This window comes from Kogia breviceps, chromosome 3 (assembly GCF_026419965.1).
Source record: "Kogia breviceps isolate mKogBre1 chromosome 3, mKogBre1 haplotype 1, whole genome shotgun sequence".
NCBI classification, from domain to species: Eukaryota; Metazoa; Chordata; class Mammalia; order Artiodactyla; family Physeteridae; genus Kogia; species Kogia breviceps.
In genome coordinates this window covers 68,759,048-68,779,204 of record NC_081312.1, presented here as the reverse complement: position 1 = coordinate 68,779,204, position 20,157 = coordinate 68,759,048, and positions in this window count along the sequence as shown.

Here is a 20,157-nt window from a genome sequence, read left to right as displayed (position 1 = left end):
GTGTTGAATTTGGTTGAAAGATTTTTCTGCATCTATTGAGATGATCATATGGATTTTCTCCTTCAATTTGTTAATATGGTGTATCACATTGATTGATTTGCATATATTGAAGATTCCTTGCATCCCTGGGATAAATCCCACTTGAACATGGTGTATGATCCTTTTAATGTGCTGTTGGATTCTGTTTGCTAGTATTTTGTTGAGGATTTTTGCATCTATGTTCATCAGTGTTATAGACCTGTAGGTTTCTTTCTTTGTGACATCTTTGTCTGGTTTTGGTATCAGGGTGATGGTGGCCTTGTAGAATAAGTTTGGGAGTGTTCCTCCCTGTGCTATATATATATATATATATATATATATATATATTGTTTTTGCATTACGCGGGCCTCTCACTGTTGTGGACTTCTCCCGTTGCAGAGCACAGGCTCCGGACGCGCAGGTTCAGTGGCCATGGCTCATGGGCCCAGCCGCTCCGCGGCATGCGGGATCTTCCCAGACCGGGGCACGAACCCGTGTCCCCTGCATTGGTAGGCGGACTCTCTACCACTGCGCCACCAGGGAAGCCCCCCTGTGCTATATTTTGGAAGAGTTTGAGAAGGATGGGTGTTATCTCTTCTCTAAATGTTTGTTAGAATTTGCCTGTGAATCCATCTGGTCCTAGGCTTTTGTTTGTTGGAAGATTTTTAATCACCGTCTCAACTTCAGTGCTTGTGATTGGTCTGTTTATATTTTTTATTTCTTCCTGGTTCAGTTTGGAAGGTTGTGCATTTCTAAGAATTTGTCCATTTCTTCCAGGTTGTCCATTTTATTGGCATACAGTTGCTTATAGTAATCTCTCATGATCGTTTGTATTTCTGCAGTGTCAATTGTTACTTCTCCTTTTTCCTTTCCAATTCTATTGATTTGAGTCTTCTTCCTTTTTTTCTTGATGAATATGACTAATGGTTTATCAATTTTGGTTATCTTCTCAAAGAACCAGCTTTTAGTTTTATTGATCTTTGTTATTGTGTCCTTCAGTTCTTTTTCATTTATTTCTGATCTGATCTTTATGATTTCTTTCCTTCTGCTAACTTTTGGGTTTTTCTGTTCTTCTTTCTCTAATTGCTCTAGGTGTAAGGTTAGGTTGTTTATTGGAGATGTTTCTTGTTTCTTGAGGTAGGATTGTATTGGTTTAAACTTCCCTCTAAGAACTGCTTTTGCTTCCTCCCATAGGTTTTGGGTCATCATGTTTTCATTGTCATTTATTTCTAGGTATTTTTTATTTCCTCTTTGATTTCTTCAGTGATCTCTTGGTTATTTAGTAGTGTATTGTTCAGCCTACATGTGTTTGTATTTTTTATAGATTTTTTTCCTGTAATTGATATCTAGTCTCATAGCATTGTGGTTGGAAAAGATACTTCATACAATTCAATTTTCTTAAATTTACCAAGGCTTGATTTGTGACCTAAGATATGACCTATCCTGGAGAGTGTTCCATGAGCACTTGAGAAGAAAGTGTATTCTGTTGTGTTATTTTTTGGATGGAATGTCCTATAAATATCAATGAAGTCTATCTTGTTTAATGTATCATTTAAAGCTTGTGTTTCCTTATTTATTTTCATTTTGGTTGATCTGTCCATTGGTGAACGTGGGGTGTTAAAAGTCCTCTACTATGATTGTGTTACTGTCAATTTCCCCTTTTATGGATGTTAGCATATGCCTTATGTATTGAGGTGCTGCTATGTTGGGTGCATAAATATTTACAATTGTTTTATCTTCTTCTTGGATTGATCCCCTGATCATTATGTAGTGTCCTTCTTAGTCTCTTCTAACAGTCTTCATTTTAAAGTCTATTTTGTCTGCTTTGAGAATTGCTACTCCAGCTTCTTTTGATTTCCATTTGCATGGAATATCTTTTTCCATCCCCTCACTTTCAGTCTGTATGTGTACCTAGGTCTGAAGTGGGTCTCTTGTAGACAGCATATATACGGGCCTTGTTTGTGTATCCATTCACCCAGTCTATGTCTTTTGGTTGGAGCACTTAATCCATTTACATTTAAGGTAGTTATTGATATGTATGTTCCTATTACCATTTTCTTAATTGTTTTGGGTTTGTTATTGTAGGTCTTTTCCTTCTCTTGTGTTTCTTGCCTAGAGAAGTTCCTTTAGCATTTGTTGTACGTATGGTTTGGTGGTGCTGAATTCTCTTAGCTTTTGCTTCTCTGTAAAGGTTTTAATTTCTCTGTCGAATCTGAATGAGATCCTTGCTGCGTAGAGTAATCTTGGTGGTAGGTTTTTCCCTTTCATCATTTTAAATGTGTCCTGCCACTCCATTCTGGCTTGCAGAGTTTCTGCTGAAAGATCAGCTGTTAACCTTATGGGGATTCCCTTGTATGTTATTTGTTGCTTTTCCCTTGCTAGTTTTAATATTTTTTCTTTTTATTTAATTTTTGATAGTTTGACTAACATGTGTCTTGGTGTGTTTCTCCTTGGATTTTTCCTGTATGGGACTCTCTGTTCTTCCTGGACTTGATTGACTATTTCCTTTCCCATATTAGGTACGTTTTCAACTATAATCTGTTCAAATATTTTCTCAGTACCTTTCTTTTTCTCTTCTTCTTCTAGGACCCCTATGATTCGAATATTCGTGTGTTTAATGTTATCCCAGAGGTCTCTGCGACTGTCCTCTATTCTTTACATTCTTTTTTCTTTATTCTGCTCTGTGGTAGTTATTTCCACTATTTTATCTTCCAGGTCACTTATCCGTTCTTCTGCTTCAGTTATTCTGCTATTGATTCCTTCTAGAGAATTTGTTATTTCATTTATTTTGTTATTCATTGTTGTTTGTTTGCTCTTTAGTTCTTCTAGGTCCTTGTTAAACGTTTCTTGTATTTTCTTCATTCTATTTCCAAGATTATGGATCATGTTTACTATCATTACTCTGAATTCTTTTTCAGGTAGACTGCCTAGTTTGTCTTCATTTGTTTGGTCTGGTGGGTTCTTACTTTGCTCCTTTATCTGTAGCTGCATATATCTCTGTCTTCTCATTTTGCTTCACTTACTGTGTTTGGGGTCTCCTTTTTGCAGGCTGCAGGTTCATAGTTCCTCTTGTTTTTCGTGTCTGCCCCCAGTGGCTAAGTGTGGTTCAGTGGGTTGTGTAGGCTTCTTGGTGGAGGCGACTGGTGCCTGTGTTCTGGTGGATGAGGCTGGATCTTGTCTTTCTGGTTGCCAGGACCACATCCGGTGGTATGGTTTGGGGTGTCTGTGACCTTATTATGATTTTAGGCAGCCTCTCTGTAATGGGGGGGGTTGTTTCCTGTCTTGCTAGTTGTTTGGCGTAGGGTGTCCAGCACTGTAGCTTGCTTGTTGTTAAGTGGAGCTGGGTCTTAGTGTTGATGTAGGGATCTCTGGGAGAGCTTTTGCCATTTGATGTCATGTGGAGCCAGGAGGTCTGTAGTGGACCAATGCCCTGAACTTGGCTTTCCCACCTCAGAGGAACAGGACTGACACCCAGCCAGAGCACCAAGACCCTGTCAGCCATACAGCTCAGAAGAAAAGGGAGAAAAAAGGAAAGAAAGAAATAGAAAAAGAAAGTAAAATAAAGTTATTAATATAAAGAATTTTTAAATTATTAAAAATAAAAAAATAATTGAAAAGTAATTAAAAAAAGAAAGAAAGAAGCCAAACCAAAAAACAAATCCACCTATCATAACAAGCACTAAAAACCTATACTAAAAAAACAAACAAACAAAAGAAAACACAGACAGAACCCTAGGACAAATGGTAAAAGCAAAGCTATACAGACAAAATCTCACAAAGTCTATCATCTCAATTTTAGGATGATTCGTTGTCTATTCAGGTATTCCACAAATGCAGCATACATTAAGTTGATTGTGGGGATTTAATCCAGTGCTCCAGAGGCTGCTGGGAGAGATTTCCCTTTCTCTTCTTTGTTTGCACAGCTCCTGGGGTTCAGCTTTGGATTTGGCCCTGCCTCTGTGTGTAGGTCGCCTGAGGGCATCTGTTCCCACACAGACAGGATGGGCTTAAAGAAGCAGCTGATTCTGGGGCTCTGGCTCACTCAGGCTGGGGGGAGGGAGGGGTATGGAAGGCGGGGTGAGCCTGTGGCAGCAGAGACTAACATGACGTTGCACCAGCCCGAGGCATGCCGTGTGTTCTCCCAGGGAAGTTGTCCCTGGATCATGGGACCCTGGCAGTGGTGCGCTGCACAGGGTCCCAGGAGGGGAGGTGTGGATAGTGATCTGTGCTTCCACACAGGCTTCTTGGTGGCTGCAGCAGCAGCCTTAGTGTTTCATCCTTGTCTCTAGTGTCTGCACTGATAGCCATGGCTCACACCTGTCTCTGGAGCTTGTTTAGGCAGTGCTCTGAATCCCCTCTCCTTGCACACCCTGAAAAAATGCTCTCTTGCCTCTTAGGCAGTTCCAGACTTTTTCCCGGACTCACTGCCAGCTAGCTGTGGTACACTAGCCCCCTTCAGGCTGTGTTCACACACCCAACCCCAGTCCTATCCCTGGGATCTGACCTCTGAAGCCCAAGCCTCAGCCCCCAGCCCCCACTGGCCCCAGAAGATGAGCAGACAAGCCACTTGGGCTGGTGAGTGCTGGTAGGCACTGATCCTCTGTGTGGGAATCTCGCCACTTTCCCCTCTGCACACCTGTTGCTGTGCTCTCCTCCATGGCTCTGAAGCTTCCCCCCCGCCACACACTGTCCCCACCAGTGAAGGGGCTTCCTAGTGTGTGGAAACTTTCTCCTTCACAGCTCCCTCCCAGAGGTGCAGGTCCCATCCCTATTCTTTTGTCTCTGTTTCTTCTTTTGTTCTTTTGCCCTACACAGGTAAGTGGGGAGTTTCTTGCCTTTTGGAAAGTCTGAGGTCTTCTGCCAGAGTTCAGCAGGTGTTCTGTAGGAGTTGTTCCAAATGTAGATGTGATTCTGATGTATTTGTGGGGAGGAAGGTGATCTCCACATCTTACTCCTCTGCCATCTTGAAGGTCTCTCCCTACTGATTTATTTTTATTTTTGTCTGCATTGGGTCTTCATTGTGGTGTTCAGGCTTCTCATTGCAGTGGCTTCTCTTGTTGCAGAGCACAGGATCTAGGCACATGGGCTTCAGTACTTGTTGCTCGTGGGATCTAGAATGCAGGCTTGGTAGTTGTGGCGCACAGGCTTAGTTGCTCCATGGCATGTGGGATCTGCCTGGACCAGGGCTCGAACCCATGTCCCCTGCATTGGCAGGCAGATTCTTAACCACTGTGCCACCAGGGAAGTCCCCACATCTTCCTTCTTAGTGTCTTTCCCAAAATTATTTAGTATCTTGTATTTTTATTTAAGCATATCTGAGAAAAATGTTAAAGTCACATACTCATGTTTATCTGTTTCACTCTGGAGAGAATTCCATGTTCCTCCACGATGCCTACATCAATGTATGTATGTGCCACACATTTATCTAAACTAAATTTAAACTGAAGAAGTCTGCCTACAATTAAATTTTGCAAAGAATAAAGAAATGTTCACTATTGTTATTTCTGAATTATCACCAAAGTCCATCGATTATTCTTAACTGTAGTGGGCACATGTGCAAGAAGGCCTGTGTATGTGAATTTCAGTTTGTCTAGGAGAAAAGAGCATCTGCTATTTATAAAGCAGAAAATAAGCCAAAACCCTGACTTCTGACACCAGTCATACAGTCCTTACCTTTTATGGATTTTAATTCTTTAACACAAATTACAACTGTTCATATTCACTGCCTTATTTTAAAATATGTATTTATGTAACCAAATATGATAGTTGAGACATTTTTGAACCTTGATAAGGCACTGAATGGACTCCCAGGATTTTATTAACATATATGGGAAACACAATCCTAAATGACTAGCAAATGGTCATACAACTCTCTCTCCAGTTAGATTTATCTTGTAGAAGTTACAAGATAAACTTGGTAGATTAAATCAACCATTAGAAAATATGGGAAGCATATTTTCTAGAAAATCAAAAGATACCTTCCTTATTTGTTATTTATTTGTAACTTGCGTTGTTCCAAAAAGTAATATGTGATGAACCTGAGAGATTAGATCTCTGTGCCCTTAGATTAGTATGTTTGGCATTTACACTAGATAATATTACAGCCTATGTGGAAATTATTTTGAAAGATGTGAAATCATTTATGTTCTAAAAGAACTTGTTACAAAATAATTCATCACAAATTGAAATTTTGACTATTTACACACAAAAATTTCCTTTATACGTAATTATTCAGAAATTGGTCAGATGCAGAATTAGAACTCTACTTTTGGAAATTATATCTAAAGATCAGGGTTTAATTAGGCAAAGTGAAGACACCCTAGGCATTTTGATTAGACAGAAATTCAAAACAGGGAATTATACACCTATACAACAACGATAAAGAGGGCTAGAGGAATGAAGGTGAAAAGGTTATTTTCAAAAGTTCTAGGGCTTCCCTGGTGGCGCAGTGGTTAAGAATCCGCCCACCAATGTGAGGGACACAGGTTCAAGCCCTGGTCCGGGAAGATCCCACATGCCGCGGAGCAACTAAGCCCGTGCACCACAACTACTGAGCCTGTGCTCTAGAGCCCACGAGCCTAGAGCCTGTGGTCCGCCAACAAGAGAAGCCACCGCAATGAGAAGCCCGCGCACCGCAACGAAGAATAGCCCCCGCTCGCCACAACTAGAGAAAGCCCACGCGCAGCCAAAAAATAAATAAAATAAATTAAAAAAAAAAAAAAAAAAAAAAAAAAAAAAAAAAAAAAGTTCTAGAAGTGAGGTGATGGAAGGGAAGCTGCAGCCATAACCTGAGCTGTCTGCAGCACCAAAATAAGAAGCTCCAGGTCAAAGAAAATTATCATTGATTATCTTCGTTAACTACTAACAGCTCTCCACTGAGTTGAGTACAAACCAAAACAGAAAGGAACTGAAAGGTGGTGCTGGGTGCACTTTTAGCCATTATGCTTAGGAAATCAAATGGTAATGTTAATAGAATCCTTTCAAGTACAAGAAATTATTCATTTTGTAGGATTACGGCTGCACTTTCCATGGATGCTTTTGGAAGTTCTACATCCTGTGGAAAGCCATACAACCTGATGTGACCTTGGCAGTAAATGAGCTTGCATTGCACTAAGTGGAAAATCCCAAGTCTTAATCAGATCAGAGCCAGATGATCTTGTTGTCTCATCAGGATCATTTGGATTCAATTTATTCGCCTCCTGTCAACATGTGCTTGGATATTTCCAAAGTTAGCTTTTGTCCACTTCAGGATCCTTTCTCAATCTGTTTTCCCTACATCTCATGATCACTTTAATATCTCTAATACCTGGACCTTTTTGCCCTACTGCCAGTTTGGCTTTGCTGTCTGTTGCAATGCGCATAGGGACAAAAAAAATGCTGATGGCTCAATATTTTGTGTATGCCGTGCAAATGTATGTGTGACAAATCCATCAGGGACTGCAGGCAGGAGATGTGATAAAAATTCTCATTTCTTGAATGTACTAAAGCGGAAAAAGTACCAGAATGTGGCAAACAAGAGAAACTGCAATAGTTAATTATCATGACACACATCTGATCTGTAATTAATCCTTTTTTTCAGCAGGATTCTGCAACTGTAGCATAAAAAAAACCAGGTCAGATGATGCTTTAATTAAGGCTGCAGAGTGTTGCTGCTTCTACAGCAACAAGAACTGTTTTTTGTCTACAGGTGTGTGTGAAGCACCACAAATATTTTCTTAACATCTTTACAGAGTGCTGTTTAAGCATCTTTGCTAGCATTATGTCTGGAGACAGACTGATTACAATTCAAAGGAGTTTTTCTGTTCTCCTCACACCCATCTTAGGAGCCACTAAAACAATCTAAATGTCATGCCAGTGGGAGGAGACACTCTCACCAAGGAGCTAGAAATGAAACATGAGGTGCCATTGCAATTGGGAATGGCACGGTCTTGAAATTTACAACCCTCTTAAGCAGCTACCCAGGCTCAGATCAAGGGCCTGCGGTGTATGCTCACTTGACAAGATCTGACTGGTCCTGAATCCACCACTGTCGCCCTGAAATATTGATCCCTAGCTATGATATTCAGTGGTGGGATGTATATTGTGAGAAGGTAACACCAAAGGAAAATTTTACAGTCACCCTATTGTGTCTGCAATTCTCTTACAAATCAAGACATGGAATAAGGCTGGAAGTATGCCCCAGCTCAATCCTATAACAACAATGACCAAAAAAGGCTTGTCCTCTGTTTACAAAGATACTGCTATTGCCAGAGCAGAGAGTTGCACTGTGATAGACACACACCCTTATCTGTGTCCTTTTCTTTGGTGAATGGTTGGCCACATGTCCCAGACCCACTGCAATTAGACAGGGTCATGTGACTTGTTCTCACAATAACACCTGAGAAGAAGCAATATGTCACCTCTGTGCCAAGGCAGGTTAGAATGGCTGTACTTTCTCCATGCTCTTTCTTCTATGTCAGCTGATTTCAGAGGATAAAATGGAGCCCTTCAAGGTCCCAGAATATGGAAGAACCTTGTGTGGAAGACCCGCATTCACTCCACCAACCTGCATTAAACTGTGACTTGAGCCAGTAGTCAATCTTTACAGTGCTGAGCCCCTGAGATTCGGGAGTTTTTGCTATGGCACTTCACCTATGCTGACTGATACCTGCGCTGTATTATTACATGTAGTCAGCCTCCCAAATCTGTTGGTTCCACATCCACCAATTCAATCAACCACGTGTCGAAAATATTCCAAAAAATTCCAGAAAATTCCAAAAAGCAAAACTTGAATTTGCCACATGCCAGCAACTATTTACATACCATTGACATTGAACTTACAACGATTTACAGAGCATTTACATTGTATTAGGTATTATAAGTAATCTAGAGATGATTTGAAGTTTATAGGAGGATGTGCATAGGTTATATGCAAATACTATGCCATTTTATATAAGGGACTTGAGTATCTGTGGATTTTGGTATCTGTCAGGGGTGGGGGAGTTCTGGAACCAATCCCCCGCAGATGCCAAGGGATGACTGTATTTGTAATACTCCCCTAGTTCCTCCTGTGATTAGTAATATGTATTTGCAAGACAACTGGCTAAGGGCCAGGATCTGGTGAGACTTTTGTGGCATAGTTTGTGTGAACAGCATTTTTCTCTACACTATAGCAAAATAATTACATTGGTCTTAAAAACCTTAGTTTTCCCTTGACCAAAGTAATCATCTTGAACAAGCTAACTGAGAAGTGACCAACACCTGACATTACACAGTCTATTTCTAAATCCTAGGAAAAATACCTAGCTCAGTCCTGTAGACTTCAATACATTTACAGGTAAAATATGCTGCTCCATCCAGGGTTACAGAGTAACCAGAGAAAGTCCTCCCTTGTATGGAGGGAACACTCTGGAGACAGTCATTACAGGCCTGTCACCCTACATTGCATACAGAGTGGCTGATCATTCTTCCATTATAAGCTGCAAAAATTTTAAGAGGCATATTGACTTCCACCTGCTTTATTTGGTGGAATGATGTGTCTACAAACTGTAAAGCATTTGATGGACAATGGGGGAGGGATTCTGCTTAGTGTAGCTTATATGCAAAGGAATTTGCCTACTGCTTGCCCCAAGAATATTACACTGTTCTCCTTAGTGGAGATCCCTGAGGTTCTGATGAATGACTCTCTGAGATCATATCTTCAAGGATCTCAAACAGGTCTGGCTGTTTCTGTACACATAAATACATTGTAAGCAACAGCTTTCTAGAGAGATAGGGATGGGGAGTGAGGCATTGGAGGGATGGGAAAAATAAGGAATAGATATTAAAGCCTTCATCCTTTCCATTTCATCTCCCAAAAAACTACATTAAGCCAAGGTAACTCTTGACAGATTATTTCCACTTTTGTACTCTTTTATTGTGCATGGTGATAATCACCTCAATGCCGTTACTTTCCTTCAAAAGCAATTGGCACTCTGGGACATAAAAATCTAAGCCAGCCACTTTCAATTCTTTGCCTCAGATCTCGTAATAACAGGGGGGCTGCACTGGCTTTACAAATAATCAGAGAAGCAGACAGCGAGAAGCAGTCCTTCTCTTCTATACCCACTCCGCCCTCTAGGCCCAGCACTGGGCTCCAGCGGAAGTTGGCACAGGCAAGTGGCAACGGCCTTCACCACTGAAAGTAAATGAAGTTACGTTTCTTTAAAGACTTACTGCCTCTATTTAGAAATCAGAGCCATTTTACCGTTCATCCCATGGCAGGAATCGGTCTACTTAGCATGCACAGAACAGCAAGTGCTCTGTGACGTTGCCTCTTAGCCTTAGAGCCCCATCTTAATGGACTCTGAAAGAGTGATACAAATAGGATGTAAAAACTAGAAGGGAAAGCCCTGTTATTAGTGTTAAACTGTTTCAGGCCCTGGAAATGGACTTTACTGTATTTGACTTTTTGCAAATGTATGTAAGGTCACCAATGTCTTGGCAAAGCCCACATTTCTACCATGCTGTGCCATCTGGGAAATATGCCCACAGTGCTCAGGCTGTCTGCTGTTGGTAAATAGCAGCTACATTTCAGCACTTTCTATAGTGTGTGGACTTGGCCCGTGGTACTCCAGTGTTAGGATAGTGTGATGTTGGTAGCTGCTGAAATGGAGACGTGGGAGCTGTTAGGAATATTTTCTCAGTTGTCATTATGACAGAGACCAGCAGAATAGAACTGGCCCACTTGTGATATACACAACTCTTCCCAATTCCTCCTCTTATTTCCCTCCACCCATTACCTTTAGCAGTATAGAAAGAGAAAGAGAAGGAGGTGGAGGGAAGGAGAGAGGGAGGAAGCGAGCATTTAACTGGTTCCACCAATTATATAGCCTTGATTTTTTTCCCTTCTCCTCCTTCTCATTATTAACAATAATAAAACAAATTCCTAAACTTGGAGTTAGTTATGCAAATATTCTGTGCTTTCTTTGTTTAAAAATTCTTAGCAGCTGCTACTGGGACATCAGAATATAAGTAGCATCAGGTGTGTATTATTATACCCAGCTGAACAGCTGCAGCACTTACATTTCATTCCATATATTATACTTAACCCTTACTTCCCTGCAATAATAGTGGTTCTTCGTAAAGTTTTCATGAGGTTCTCTCCAGGAGGCCTTGCCAGTAGTAATAAAGAATGCATGAATAACTGAAAAACCATAGAGAACTAAAAAATCTCAGTCTAGGCAAGGGTTTCTCAAATTCTATTTCATCAAAGAGTGGACCAAGAGACCAGATTATCTTTCCTCTGTCCTATCCATTGTCTGGTGGAAAAGCTTGGAGCTGTAAAATAGGTAAAATGGTAGAGGAGGAAGAGGCAGCAGCAGCAAGAGATCCAAATGCAGTAGGTCCGCATTTTAGATAATTACTCCCTAGATAATGTCATCCACCAATCAATAAACACACCACAGAGAAAAATATGATACGGACCCTATACAATTATAGCTGAATATCCGATTGGAGAGATGTTATTAATATGGAAGAAATCATCTCAGAACATGTAACTGTAATGGCTGTCAGAGTTCCCAAAGGCAAGATATGGTTATGGACCAGCATGGAAATGAGAGATCGTTATGGACCCGCACAGAAAATCTGAGTCAGGCCTTTGAAGGATAATTTTTGTTTGTGTGAAGAAAATAGTGACTTAGAGTTCCTACAGTCTTGCTCTAAGTCATGTGATTACTCAATGGAACCATAAGCCTGGAGCCCAGAATTTAAAGTCCCCACAGTAGACATAAGAAAATATTTCCTCACATCAGAAGTATGTGCTATTTAGAGCCATCCTGTTACTATGTCTTAGCTTTATAAGGAAAATGAAGTGAATTTTCTGGGAGGACAGGAAAAAGAGGATTATATTATGGTTTCTAAAGTGAGAAGGACAAAAGGAAAGGGCTAAGCCATTGTTTCTGCTCAATGTGCCAGGTAGGAGGAGAAAGTCTGTTTGTTGGACACAAGCTCAATGATAGGCCACATGCTGAGCACTTTTCTTGAGATGCTTAGTTTTTTCCCTCGTAACAACTATCTGGGGTGGTTATACAGCTAGGATGTGTCTAGGCCAGCACACCAGCCCCCGAGGTCTAAGTCCCTTCTAGAACCCCATGCTGTCTTGTCTCGACTACATATTGGTCCCTCAACATTTGAGCTACCTGGCAGAATTAACAGCAGAGTATATTAACTGAAGGTACAGTTTAGTCCAGCTTTCATTTGACCCAGCTGCAGATACTTGGAAATGCCAATAATATATGTGAACAATTTGCCTAAAACCATATAATAATATTATTCCCATTAACTCCATTAAGCTATGAAGATTCACCATCCATGCACACACACACGCACACACACATACACATGCACACACACTCATATACTCCACACCGCACACACGACAACACCACAAGACACCATACACACACAAACACACACAATCCTTTGATTCTCACGCTTCTCCCTAAAACAGTTCAGCTCCGGGCACATCAGCAAAGGCAAAGCTGGTCTTCTGGCAATTGAGGTAGTTTATTCTGAGTCACTGTAAAAGGATCTGGTGCCTTAAAGATTCACTACTTAATTGGTCCTACAGGCCTCTTAATTCTGTAGATGTGTTGCTTACAAAGAAATGATCAGGTTTTCTGTGGCTGTTTTTACAAACACAAAATAGTAAAATACAGGCAAACATCACAAAGACTGAAAGAACCTGGCACACTGGACCCAGGTTGCAGGCCTTCCCCTCACTCCTGCACTGGTTGCTGTGTCCTCTCCTGGGCACAGTTCCCATGGAAACACCTAGGCCAGGTGCAAGACAGTTACAGAAGGATTTGGAGGGCTTTGATAGGAGGACCATCAACCAGTAAACTAGTATGTGCTGTTTAGACGTGAGATGGAGCACACCTGTACTTGAAACCTCAGACCAACCTGGCAGGACACTGACTGAGAATATAGAATTGGGATCTTGCCCCTCCTCCCTTCCCCAACATCCCACAAAATAAAAACGAATAGACTCTGGTTCCTTCAGACTTTTGGTCCTCTCACTTCTGGTCTCAAAAAGTTTTCTTTAGGGCTTCCCTGGTGGCTCAGTGGTTGAGAGTCCGCCTGCCGATGCAGAGGACACGTGTTCGTGCCCCGGTCCGGGAAGATCCCACATGCCGTGGAGCCGGGCCAGTGAGCCATGGACACTGAGCCTCCGCGTCTGGAGCCTGTGTTTATAAAAGCAGGTACTAAATCTAAGTGTGAGCTTCAGGAACAATCTTTCTGCAGCCTAATTGTTTGCACTGTCAGGTTTAATCCCACCTATTCTGTGGGAAACTCCCTTTACCCGTCTCCTGAAGGCAGGTGCCTACTCTCTCTATCCACCTGCAAGGACTCATTTGCTGAGACACTTCTGTCATCTGTTGCAAGTTGAGACTTAAAAGGGTCCCTGAGATTTAAGGACAGTTAGAGGCAGAAAACAGAGAACTTGCTCACCCTTTGCTGGGCACGGGCTATGGGGATTCTATATCCCTGAGCTGGAAACACCAACCCTTGGCCTGGATTTCTGTGTCTCTTCTCACTGACTTGGATCTCTGTCTGATCACTGTAGGAAGTGAAAGTATTTCCACCTTTTTGTGGCCATCCATAAAGCCTTAGGAGGAATTCTAAATCATTACCTGTTGAGAATTCTAACACTAACACAGGAGGGGGGAAATTAACATTTAAAGTATTCTCACACGAATATCAGAATTTTCCTTTCAGTGTTTCCAAATTTCTATTGACTCTAATTAATTATAAGCTGAACAAAGATTGTTTTAGAATTTTTTACCCCTGAGTGATGAGTTTTTTCCTTTCTGCCCTCCTACTTATTCTACTGGGGGAAGGTGGTGGGGGCAGTGGAAGGTTGGGGGAGTAGTGATGCAGATGCTGAGAGAAAATTAAATGACCTAAAGAATTACTCTTTGTTAGTAATTTCTAAGGTCTCTGCCAGGTCATATCCATTTTCATAGAAATTTTCTAGAGGTGATGCTTTATCCAAAATAAGTGATACCAAAGATTGTAATATAGTAGGTCAGCAGGGGAAAAACTGTGGACTTCAAATCCCACCGTATAGATGGCAACATATTGCCTACATATAAGCCGACTCTGGGCTTATGCATACAGAAAGCAAAGGAGGGAAAAACTTCATTAATCTCTATGTTGAAAGCTTGTTTAAAAAAAATCATTGAGCATTTAAATGATTCATTCCACTGAATGCTAAGTAGGAGGAAATCAACCTACTTTTTTATGGTCTTTGCTTCTGACTTACATCACAAGCTGTAAGTTGCAAGCCCTCCAGACTCTATCCAAGGCTATACCTGGCATTTGCTCATCTCCTGGGTAATGTGATCCAGTTTGGTCTGTGGTTGTTTACAACTGGCCCTTTGTGACTAGCTAAAAAAGAGATGATGGACCTAGATCACTAAAATGGGCAATCAGCAGGCTCCAGGAATAAAGCAACACGGCCTCTTTGTTGGTTTGAATGCCCACATTGAAAGAGGATGATTTCACCTGGTGCAGTGCCCCCACAAAAAAGATAGCATCTCCACCTCCCCACTCATGCTCAAGTGCCTGTAGATGGGATTAGACTGGAATGTGCCACCACAGAAAGGCATGACCACACAGAATTTACAGATTTAGATAGGCAAAATGTCAGAAGCAAGTAAACTGATATGTGATGACAAGCACTGCCCTCCTAGACCTGATACTCTGGTTGGGGAAACATGACTCACCCACATGAAACAACTGGAGAACAATGCAAGAAAACCTAAAAAGAAGTGCTAAATTATGTGGCAACAGCCTGTACACTACTAAAGAAACTTACAGACAGCTTTGATGAGTAGATAAGATTTGAGGTAAGTTTTGACCTTAAAATGGAGAGATCCTCTGGAAAGAGGCAGAAGGCCACCTTGGGCTGGACCAAATGAGGCCAATAGACGGAGATTTCATTTTCATTCACTCCATTCATTCAACAAATAAATGAGAAACCACTAAATGCCAAGCGGTCTGCGAAGTGCTGAGTATATACTACAGAGCAAAACATAGCAACCCCGGGGAAACAATGAGGGAAGTGAGAGAAATTTAGGTATAAGAAGTAAAGAAATGATATCTGGAAAATACCCTTTCCTACACCAGAAGAAGTCTATATGCTCACTCAATAGAAAGAGGATCGCTATTGAAAAGATCATTTGTCCTAGCTGTAAATAAACAATCAAATAACCTCAAACCAAGGTGAAATGGTCTTCCTTAGCACCTTACTTTTGTTTTTGTTCTACCTTTAGTAGAACATGCCTTTATTCCTAAACATCATTTACTAAACAAATAATCATATAGCACTTGCATTCAAATCTTTGATCTGAATTTCACACATTTCTGAGATAAAAATGTTTTCAAGAGGAGAAGAGCTTGAAATGGCACAAAATCTGACAAGCATTTTCTTTATAGTTGTGTGGCGTAGTGGAAAGAGTTTAGGAATTAGAGTCAAGCGACTAGCCTCAAGTTTCACTGGTTCTAGTTATTGGCTATGGTCTTAGGCAAATTACCAATTCTGAACTTCAGTTTTGTCACCTTTAAAAATATCTAAACTACAGGGTTATTGTGAGACCCAAAAAAGATATTGTGGATCTATGTGTCATGAACTATAAGTCATTATGCCAGTACTAACTATTATTATTACTGTCTTTGTAATAAATAAGCTGTATATTATGTTATATCCTGTTTTGGGTTTTGAGGGGTTTTTTGTTTATTTCTTGTTTTTAGATCTCTTTCATTGCCCAGCACAATGCTTGGCACATCGTAGATAATAAATGCTTTGTTTGTTGAATTAAAAAAAAGAATAAAATGACAATCTTTCTGACCAGTTTGATTGGATTTATGCTCCCAATTATTTTTCTAGGTGTGGTAAAGAATCTCTATTACTGCTGGTTGAGTGAGGTTCACCATGTATGGCCTGGAATAGTTTTTGCTTTCCTTCTCTGCAGCAGGCCAGCTGGCCCTTCCTGGTATCAAATCCACGTCCTTGGCATCTCAGACTGTACCTTGTTCTGACCAAGAAAATGAATCGGCCTAGATGACAGTGTGTACAGAGCCCAGTCCGATACGCTAGGATGTGGTCAGGCATAAAAGGTCCATTTTTGAAATGATGGAAAGGCATGATTTGTGTCCCCCTTTAAAAAAAAAACATATAATGAGCTCACACTTTCAGCTTCCACCCATCCAAACACTGAGTTAGGGAACCCTAGAACAGTGCTTCCTTCTAGAATCCCTTGTAACTAGACTTTTAGACATGTCACACCCCTCACCTTCCTAGATTTTCACCTCTCTGTGTTGTGTATAGGCATATGGGCAAATCATCAACAAACCTCAAGGAAGCTATAACCACCTAGCATGTACATGTCGCAACTCCTTCAACTTGCTTCCCATCCTGCCCATCCCCTGCACAAAACAGGTTTGAATGCCCAAGCTTGTAGTCACCTGGTATACAAAAATGCAGTCTAACACTGTATTTATTAGCAACCTCTTTCCCTTATGTTTAATTTATTGTTACATTTTTTAAATGTACAAACAGTTATATCAGTTTTATACACAAAACCACAGGTACCGTTTTGGATCTGTCAAAATTCCAGCAGCCTGTGGTGAGAGACACTTGAATAGATGTCCTATGCTGCCATCTAGTGATCTCACTGAGACATGGGTTTGTTCATTTTTCTGGAAATGAGGAAACAAAGGCAGTGCAAGACACCCAAATTCTGGAACAGCTACTGATATGCATTATTAAACAGATGCATTTATGACACTTGGGCCATATTCCCTGGAACCGAGCAACTTAACTTGTTTCACACAGCAGCAGCTTACATCCTTGTTCTTGACTGGCAAAGCTCTGGCCTTTTATCCTGGAGGCACCTGATTTAAATCCAAACTGACTGGGCAACAAAAGGCCCCTCTGAGGATTTTTCTACAGCTCCCATCTGGCCAAGGTTCTGTTGGCATGTCTCATCCTCCAGGAGGAATAGTTTGATTCGAATGCCTTGCCTATTACTTCAGTTTTGGGAGAAGATACAAAGGAGTCAGACAGGTTTTTTTTTTTTTTTTTTTTTTTTTTAATCATTATCTTTAAAATTGTCTAAAACAGCAGCCATTTTCTTTTTAGTGGCCAAAAGTGATGCTTCTGAATTTTCTCTTAGTCCTCAGCTCACACAATTTGTATCACTAGTTAGATCCCAGATCTGATTTTTAATTCCTCCCTTTTTCTTTTCCTGGATCTCAAAAATGGTTTTCCTTCTCATTTAATCAATCAGAACATCTCTCTAACTGCACGCATGCTATGCTAAAAGCACTGCATTAGGCACTGGTTAGTGGGTAGATAAATAAAAAGAAAATAACCATTCCGTCTGTGTCTCTGATCACTTCCTGCCTCTGGCTTCTAAGAGGCTTTATCATCCTTCTCTCTCTAGACTCTCTAATGCTCCTTTTTCATGTCCTTTAAATATGTACAAGCTCTCTTCTAGTTGAAATAAATATAGGGATTTAATCCCTCTATAGTTTCCTGCTACCGGCTAATTTCTACTTTCTGCGCTTGTATCTTTCCATATTTTATCTCAAGGAAATGAGCAATTCGTTGACCCAGTATCCTATTGTTCAAATATACAATCGACTGCCTGACAAATTAGGAAGCGCCTCTCCAACATGGGGAAGTGACATCTGTTAGCGCTGCCCATCTCGAAAGTGATTCCTGAAATGGAGAAGTTGTCACAATAGATGACCTCTAAGTTCCTTCCAACTTTGATTCTGTCCTTTTAAACTTAGTTGTATTTCAATCTCCACTTCTTCTCCAGCCATTCCCTACTTAACCCTGTCTGTAAACTCTTACTTTCCAAAAAGGAAGTTAGCCTTTCTAGGGCAAATAGTTCACTTCTGTTTCCTCTTCTTGAATTCATTGCTTCATCGTGGCATCCTGACTGCACCCCTTTCTTGAAGCATTCTCCTCTCTTCTCTACTTTGTTTATTCTGTTTTTCAAATAACTCAGTGTCTTACATTTTTCACTGATTTCTTGTCTTCCTTTTTGGGGACTTTATCGAACTTGGATTTTGTTCATAGGTATGCTTGTGAATTTACAAATATATTTACTCACTCCCACTGTATCCTTATACAATGCTTCATGATGATGGCAATGGTGGTGGTGGTGATAGTGATGATTATGATTTGCTCACATGATTTTAGCTACCATTCTACCAAGATAGTTCCCAAATCCTCCATTTCTACCATGATTTTCCAACCTCTTTTCAGACCCATATCACCATTTTACCTTTGCATCAGAATAGTTCTTCTTGGCTGTCCCATCAACACTACAATAAGTAAGTAAATTCTGGGCTCTGACTCTCACCTCCAAACAGACATGTTTCCCAATTCTGTCCATTACTATCAATGGCAACAATATTCCCAATCTTCAACTCAGTTCAGTAGCTTAGATTCATTTTAATTTTACCCCCAATATTTAACTTCCCCCAGGACTTGGAAATTCCTTCTTCTTGATTCCTTTCAAATACACATCTTCATTTCCACTTCTGCAGCCATTGCACAATGAGTTTAAATCCTCACTGCCTTTTATACGTGGGCTGTGGAGTAACTTTAGGGCAGTTGTTTTGGCTTCCAAATCCACTCCTGTACCAGTTCAACTCACAAAGAAGCTTGGGTAGTCTTTTAACTATTGATACTAGGCCGTCATGTAGCTCACCTGTTAAAATGCCATAATAGCTCCTTATTGCCTCTCAGCACCACCAAGTTTCTTAGCCTCACACACTTGAGCCCTTTCCCAACTCCAACCCACTTTCACAGAACACATGCTCCCTGACACATGTCCCATGTTCCAGTCAAGCTCATCTCTTTGGCATTCCTGGTATAGGAATATTTTGTGTACAACAGTCTCCCCCTGGAATGCCTCATTCACTCCTCTCAAAATGTGTTTGTCCCTGATTTCAGTCTAAGATGAATCACACCTGTCTCTGATCTAACCTCTTCTCTGAGATCCTCCCTCAGTGGGCCCACTTTCAGAAAACTGTAGACGCTCATAAAAATTTTGCTGACAGGCCATGGCCTGATAGCCTCATCACCCCCACCCCCACCCCTGTAGCTGCTCCCTGCTCTCTGACACAGGTGCATGATGTTATGGCAGGAGAGCCTCATGATGTCTGACCTGTGTGATTTGTTGCTGAGGTTGGATGCTCATATCATGTTCAGACTAAGGAGTTTCCTGGAATAGGCCTCCTCCATCATGCCCTAGATGAGTAGTGAAGACAAAGGAAGAGGACAATCCAAGAACTTTTGACGTGATTTGATGCGTTCACTTTGACATATTCATTCTGCTGTAGCTGTTTTGACATCGAATGGCACTTTCAATGTACAAAATCACTATTTTCTTTGTTGTGTCATTACTAATTAACATGTGAAGCCAACACCCTCGATTCTTACTACACCTTTAACTCTCACCATGATGTGTATTTTAAAACGCTGAAAGTCAGAAGTTAAAATATTATGTCAAAGCCACATTTCCATGTTGAAAAGTTCCTGGCATCAAATTGGCTGTGCCAAAGCAGCTGGGTCTCAATGTCATGACACAATTGGTGACCTTGATGTGAGCTGGTGATCAGATGACAGAGTGACAACAGAGCTCTGAGGGGAAGGCTCTAGCATATTCATGGGCCTCAAACTGCTGGAACAGATACCCAAGAGGAATCAGGGCCACTAGGCATGGTTCCCAAGGAAAAAGCCATTAGGGGCAGACTTATAAGTCCCGGGTCCCTCTAGCAGGGAGTGTTTGTCATGAGCATAAAATCGACAGGTAATTGGACCTGCAAGCAAATGCTGAAGTTGCCTAATCTTCCTGCATCTATCACAGGCCAAACCTGGGGACAGGTGTTTATTACTTCCTCTTTCCTGCAGCGCTAGAAGTGAAGATGCAGTGTGAGAGAGCGTGGCTTAGTGGGTCCTGACAGATGATCTTCAGTTTTGTCAAGACTGTGGTTTATATTTTTTCAAAGGAAAGTGCTTTGCAGGCAGCTAGTTTATTTTTCACCTTTGGTATTCCATGATTTTCTGAATCTAGTGTGGTATTCTGCTCCCCA